Source organism: Phocoena phocoena, chromosome 9 (genome assembly GCF_963924675.1).
Source record: "Phocoena phocoena chromosome 9, mPhoPho1.1, whole genome shotgun sequence".
NCBI lineage: Eukaryota > Metazoa > Chordata > Mammalia > Artiodactyla > Phocoenidae > Phocoena > Phocoena phocoena.
In genome coordinates, this window is record NC_089227.1 from 77,046,694 (window position 1) to 77,054,679 (window position 7,986).

Sequence of the window (7,986 nt, forward strand, 5' to 3'; positions counted from 1 at the left end):
CACTACTGGGCATATACCCTGAGAAAACCATAATTCAAAAAGAGTCATGTACCACAATCTTCATTGCAGCACTATTTACAATAGCCAGGACATGGAAGCAGCTTAAGTGTCCATCCACAGATGAATGGATAAAGAAGATGTGGCACATATATACAATGGAATATTACTCAGCCATAAAAAGAAACAAAATTGAGTTATTTGTAGTGAAGTGGGTGGACCTAGAGTCTGTCATACAGAGTGAAGTAAGTCAGAAAGAGAAAAACAAATACTGTATGCTAACACATATATATGGAATCTAAAAAAAAATAATGGTTCTGATGAATCTAGGGGCAGGACAGGAATAAAGATGCAGATGTAGAGAATGGACTTGAGGACACGGGGAGGGGGAAGGGTAAGCTGGGATGAAGTGAGAAAGTAGCATTGACATATGTACACTACCAAATGTAAAATGGATAGCTAGTGGGAAGCAGCCCCGTAGCACAGGGAGATCAGCTGGGTACTTTGTGACCACCTAGGCGGGTGGGACTGGAAGGGAGATGCAAGAGGGAAGGGGTATGGGGATATATGTATACATATAGCTGATTCACTTTGTTATACAGCAGAAACTAACACAACATTGTAAAGCAATTATACTCCAATAAAGATGTTTAAAAGAGAAAGCATTGATTCTTGAGATGGAAATAGTTCTGGTAATGTTTATGGGGAAAACATAATGCTGTTCTGCATCTGAAATTTCTTCTTTTAGTTCCATTTCACTGAAGGATTCCAAGAAGAAATACAGAAACTGGTCAAAAATTATGTAACCCAATAAGAGTCATTTCAAAGCCATAATGCTTTGGCATGGTGGGAGTGGGGTGAAGAGGAGTGGCGGGTGTCTAATACAGTGATAAGTTAAGAGCTCAGAGAGGTGATCAGGGTTAGGATCTTATTAAATATTATCTTACGGGCTCCTTAATTTGAGCAAATACTGAGAGAATCATCAGTATCTAAAATTTTTCTCTGAGCATTTTCATCTTATAAAAAGAAAGTTAAAAATGTCATCAAAATCAGTGGCTAGGATTATTGTATTTAAAATGAACACACAAGACTTTGAGTAAGCTTATATGGGCTGATAACGTCAAAAACATGTATCCAAGTACAAAACGATACTGCACTACAGCATATTCTACCATTTTGACTGGATCAAGGAGTAGTAAGTGCTCTGCCAATACTACTGTAGTTTTTTTTTTTAATATGTTTTTGAAGTTCAAATGATTTTGACTGTTCTTCGGAACCAAGGCTTCAAAATGCTTGGCTTTGTTTGTTTGTTTATTTTTGGCTGTGTTGGGTTTTCGTTTCTGTGCGAGGGCTTTCTCTAGTTGTGGCAAGCAGGGGCCACTCTTCATCGCGGTGCACGAGCCTCTCACTATCGCGGCCTCTCTTGTTGGGGAGCACAGGCTCCAGACGCGCAGGCTCAGTAGTTGTGGCTCACGGGCCCAGCCGCTCCGTGGCAGGTGGGATCTTCCCAGACCAGAGCTCGAACGCGTATCCCTTGCATTAGCAGGCAGATTCTCAACCACTGCGCCGCCAGGGAAGCCCGGAAACAAGGCATTTTGATAGATCACTTCAACTTAAGGAGATGAACTAGACGTCGTCAGAAACCCCTACTAAAGACAGCAGGATACTGCCAGTCCCTACAAAATAGGTTTTGTATTTGCCCCAGCTTCCAAGATTTCTTACTGTCAAAGAGCCTTTTATCATGTTTTTACTGGGGCCGTAACTGCTATTAGCAACTTCCATATTTATTTTACGGTTCAGTCACTTGGTGTTTGGGGCTGTAGAACTCATTTTTTTCTAACTGATTCAGACCGTGCAGTCCCCTCCTAAAATCATGCTCCATTTGTTTTCTCTATGTTCGTTGAAATATAAAGAATTTGTTTTATAGCTCTACTAAATGTCAGACCACTATGCTTTACATACTCAATACACAATCAAAACACTAATTCTTAAAACTTATCAAGAGTATTTACAATTTGTAAGTCTATCTACAGTGTAAATAAAGATTATAACTTAAACCCAACTAACGGTAAGAACAAAATTAAAGCAGCTACGTTTAGAAAAAAACACTATAAAAGGATTCCTACAGGATCGTCTATCTAGGTAAATTAGATTTTCAATTTGATTTATGCTAACTGGTATCTTTTCCCAAGTCCATAGCACTCTGCAAAGAACTGTTTTCACTTAGTTTTTAAAAGTCTTTTTCCAACTCTTTGTGTAATATATCTGGGGGGAAAATTGCATTTTAGATTAGGTTATGAGAAGACATTTAATATATCTAACCAAGTTATTTTCTTAAGAAATTTGTGTGTAGCTTCATATTATTATTTCCATTACATGGAAAAGTCATTCTTATAAAAATCATTAAAATATTTACATCTTTTAAAAGCAAAGTAATTACAATTGATTATAGGCACATCAGAATTCAGAAACAATATGGTGTCATAAGTATAAAGTGTATTCAGCTGATTCTCAACTTGTAGTGATTTTTCTTATTTTATGGTTGGCTGGTGAAATACATCAATTTGATGCAGCTTTTAGTGCTAGGCTAAACGATTTAATGGTGATGGTATGTGATTTATTTATATATTTTTGTTCAATTGTACTTCCATATTTAAAAGATAATAAAATCTGTTCAAAATCTGTAGATTAAATTCTCAGTATTGGCAGCAAGGTCAACATTTTGATTTTCTTTACAATCCATAATTTAATTTTTTATTTGGTCTATAATTTGTCTGCTTTTAAAATTAAATTATGAATTTGTATATTAGAAAAAAAATTTTAAGAATGTTAAAATGGGCATATGTTGTAACATATGTTCAGTCATATATCCACTGATCTCCACTTTGATATGAGGTTGTTTGGTCTTCTGTAGATCTTCTTACATTAATAGCTGAAGGTTTGGGATTCAGGACTCTTGACATCCCTTTGCAGTAAAAACATGGAGATGAGATTATGGTACAAGATGCCAACACTGAAGCCAGTGTTAATGCTTTAGGCCCATCACCATCAGAACTGGTTGGAAAGGGGGGCTACCGCAGAGGAGAGAGCCTCTTCCCGCACTGGGTTCTGGGATGGATAAAAATTATGAGCACCTCCAGCTGCCTTTGACAGACCCTGGACATCTCTTCAGACCTCTTCTTAATACACAAGTCACTTTGGAGGGTCTCATTCCTAAGGAAAAAATAAATAATAATTTTCAAACTTTATTGGACCCAAAATTATAACTTAGATTAACCAAATAGCAGCTGAATGTGCCTTTAATGATACCTTCTTATTTATAATCAGGAAATATAGAAAGTGACCTCTAACCACCAACATAGCATATCCTCTGGAGAACTTGGAACAGTAATCCATTCCTCACTTCATTTTTTTTTCGCCCATGGGATCATTCACCCTACTGCTTGTCCTCAGCTTTGCCTTTGAAACTGAACATGTGTGCGGTATTTCCCGCATGCATTTAATATGTAATACAAGATACATTTTAAAACTTACATTTTTACTCTCTCCTCCTTGCCTTAGTTACATGTAACATGAAGCTTATGTTTTAACAGTCATGAGCTCTCCAGTTTTACAGTATCATAAAAAGAGTTTATGAGCCTTTTGTTAAAACTCGGTGCCTATGTCATGGGCAGGGCATGAAATTATTTTCAGCTACTTCTTCTACTTATAAGATAAAATTTGGTCTGAATTAAGAATCACACAGGGGGAAATTGAAACAATGCCTTTGTAGCCTAAAATGAGTTTAGTCATCAAATGATACAGATTTGGGTTCACCAGTTTCCACCACATGTGCATACCCCCCGGGGAAAACCTGGTCTCTGTTCATACTTGTCTCTAAAAAGTCCCCATTTCAATGTTCACATTAGTTATGCAAAATCAATGGCATGTTTTTAAAGGGTGTGGATACAACCTTAGCACAAGTTATTCCTGCCAAGAACAGGAATCATTTCAATAGGATGGAGTTTCCAGGGCCATGTTATTGGTAAACACCGGAACTCTCTTGGCCACCTACCCTATAAATAAATGGAAATCTTCCATGAATTATTTATGGATTCTGAGATGAGGCTGATACAGACATTGTATCTCAGATTTCTATTTCCCAGAAGGATGGGCAGTCTCAAGTGGGTGATCGGCCTAAGTGGTGTTTTTCTGTTTCCTGGGGTCATCATAAGCGTTTGAAGTACTGAGTCGCTGGAAGTCGATTTCTCTCCCAATGGCAGCCCCCCTGGGCAGCATCTTCAGTAAACCGTTATCAATTACAGTGCAAATAAATGCCTTCCCTTCACCATTGAGCACGGACTTGTTATCCTGCCTCTGCAGACATGAAAGCACAAACTTGGAGGCCAAAACCAAGCCTTCTCTGGTCTGTGTCTGGGCAGAGGGTGTGTGTCAAATAAGGGATTCAGAAATGGATTCTGGATTATTTTAAACAAAAGTTCATACTGAGAAAAAAAATACACATACACCCACTTGTGTAAATATGTGTTTCTTTGTGTACATACACATACACACAAAATAAAATAGATGGTCAACAGGTAACAAATCATCTTTGAGCCATTGTATTAGTTTCTTTGAAACATTCCTCTTAATTTTGATTTATAACGCTGTGGAAAGCCTTTAGAATAACAGGTTCTCCATCTCTGGAGGCCTCAGCCAGGTGCTCGTCTGGACACGCGGGGAATGTAGCTGGAGGTCTCTGCCAGGCAGAGCCTGGAGGGGCGTGCAAGGGCGGGGTCCGGCAGATGCTTCTCTCTGGGAGGTGACAAGCGACCCAACTGCCAGAAACCATCAGCTTGAGACGATGTTAGGAAAAGCTGGACTCCACTAAGATGATAAAGAGAACTTGGAGAAGGAAAGAGGCCGGGGCAGCTCGGTGTCCTGTTGAAAATAAAAATGGATCATTAGGGCTTTCTGGGAGCAATTACTCTTTTATGGTCGAGGATGCAGTGATGAGCTCCGCCCCCTCGCCTCCGCCCTCCTCTCCCCCTCCCAGCTCTCCGGAGGGGCTCTGATCTCTCTCACCGGGCTTTCCCGCTGGCAAACGCTGAAGTGGCTGAGGAATGAGAGGGCGGCTTAACTGAATCCTGTAGGCTGTGGCGAGGGCACCGTTGCATGCAAGGCACTTGGCAAGATCACAGTGGTACAGCTCATTAGGTTAAAAGGGAACTGCCTCCCCCCGTGGAATTTGTCCCCCTTTTTGTTACTTCCGCAGTCCCTATATCCAACTCTTCCATTGCACTACCACATTATACAATAATTATCTAAACTCCCCAATTTTTATTCACCATCCCGCATGCCCCCACTAACCTGGGCCCCTCAAGGCCTGGTATTGACTCTTTTTTTGTTGTTGTTAACATCTTTATTGGAGTATAATTGCTTTACAGTGGTGTGTTAGTTTCTGCTTTATAACAAAGTCAATCAGCTGTACAAATACATATATCCCCATATCCCCTCCCTCTTGCGTCTCCCTTCCTCGAACCCTCCCTATCCCACCCCTCTAGGTGGTCACGAAGCACCGAGCTGATCTCCCTGTGCTATGCAGCAGCTTCCCACTAGCCACTGGGATTGACTCTTATGCGAGTTTCTGCCATATACTTCCTAACACAGTGTCGGAGCTCAGCATCTATTTTTCTCTCATGCTCCTTCCTCTGTCTACTGCCTCTCAGCTCAGATGCCATCTCCTCTAGGAATCGTCCTCTGATTCCCCAGATACGGGTCAAAGTGGCCTTTCTTTGTGCTTCCTCAGCGCTCTCTGCTTCCCTCCATCCCAAGCTTTATCTTTCTTTGTCTGTTTCATAATTTGTACCCACTGGAATATCAAATCCACAAGGAAGGAACTGAGTTTTTTGTTTGTGCTTATTTACTATTTATTTTTAACTGTTTTATTGACATACAGTTTACATACCATAAAATCCCCTCATTCCAAGTGTACAATTCACTGGTTTTTAGTGTATTTACACGTTTGCAACCGTCACCATAATCTAACTTTAGGACATTTTTGTCCCCCTAAAACAAATACAGCAGTCGCTCTCCACCCTTCCCCTTTTCCACCCCAGCCTTAGGCGACCACTGGTCTGCTTTCTGTTCCTATAGATCAGCTTGCCCTGTCATACAATATGCGGTCTTCTACAGCCGGCTTCTTTCACTTAGTATTTTAACCTTTGCATTCTCAGTTTAGAAATAAATTGCTAAGCACAGAAAAGACATTCAATGAATTTTTCTACCATGAAAAAATAAATGCACTAACCAACTCTAGCATTTTCTGGAGCTAGAAGTTGTGCTCAAGAGAGAGCTCGTCCAAGAGGCTTCGACAAAGCTTTATGTTAGAAATAGCATTATCGCTTCCTAAGCCCTTTTTAGCAGGTGCCAATTGTTTGTTTGTTTTTTCCCATGGGGCCCCTTGGACTGAGGTGAGGCACGGAAGAGGTAGCTGGGGGAGGGGTGAGCCACGCATGGGAGCTGCCTGCCTGGGCTCCGGGGAGGCTGCTGGGCGCTCAGGGAGCTGCTGAGGCCGGGTGCCGGGCCCTAAGTTTTGCAGCCCACGCAGGTCTGAGGTGCCCCTGCCTCCTCTTCGCTGGACCGAGTCACTGCTCACAGCACTCACTGATGCTCTTTCCGCCCTGCCCTGTCAAAACTGGAGAGGGTTTGCTGAAGTCATGCCCAGGTTTAATGAATAATCGGTACTGAGGTTTTCAGAGAGGACACGGTCAGACATTTTTAGTTGTAGAATTTCAGAAATCAGCTGTCCAGAAATGGGGCTGTTGGAAGAAGCGAGGAGCGTCACATAATGTATCTCAAGGATTCTGCCATTCCCAAGAACAGAGGAGACAGGAGAGAGGCTGTAGAGATGGCCCCATCCACAGCTGCCTGCTAACCTGACCCCGGGGTTTGTGGGAAGATGCTCCTTCAGGCGTGCATACCAGTGAGGCACGGCTTCTGATCTGTAGAAATATTTCTATTAACTTTCTTTTTCTACCGTACTATTGTCAACTGCAATATTAATGTAGCATCAAAATTTATCATTTTTATGTCATAAATCTCCCTTTAATTTTATACATAATAAGTGCTTACAGATGCAAATCATGTTTGAATGGAAGGACATAATGGTTAAAAGAAGTACTGGCCATATTGTAGTAATTTTGCAAACAGCTGGTTCAAGTTAACATATGTGTATTCCCAGTCTCGTGTATATGAGATACAAGTTAATGTTAACAGTACTTTAACAATGCAACTGAATCTAATTATGGAATTGAAAGCGCTATGGGTAGAGGGATCACATTTTCACTGAAAAGCATAGGTAGACATCTGTTTCTGGTGAGTTTCAAATAGGTACTTGCATCTTTTACACTCACCAATTCCATAATTTTTTGCAACCGTGGATTAACTAATTGTCTGCATTTTTTTTTTCTAAAACTAGATGGCAGATATATTCTTCAGCAATTTAATTTTGCCAGTGGCATTATATATGCCTTTTAAATATGGGAGGTGTAAAGAGGGCTGCGACTGGAATTTAGGGCAAAGGGAAAGCTTCCTTGCTTTGTTACCAGATGGCTCCCCACTGTGTCCACGATTCTTTATTTTACTAGATTCTTCTGTTGGAAATCCTTTCAATTAGTGAAATCACTTACATTAACCTTCAGGGTCTCTTAAGATGCTAATATCCTTGGAACATTGGGGCTGTTAGACATTTCAAGTAGGAGTGAATTAAATTACATTATTTTTCTCCCGGTAGCTGGCTAAAGTCAATGCACTGAGTAAATACAAGGAATGGAGCATGATTTTGAAGGGAACCCAGTTGCAAAGAAGATCCCTCTGAGAGAAAGGGGAGCCTGAGAAACAAGGGGCATTGGCTGCCAATGGACCACTGTGCCCAAGTGCCATGCTGTGTGCCAAGTTCACTTCTGACAGCTGACATTTAAAATCATTTATTCTTGAGCAACCGACTTG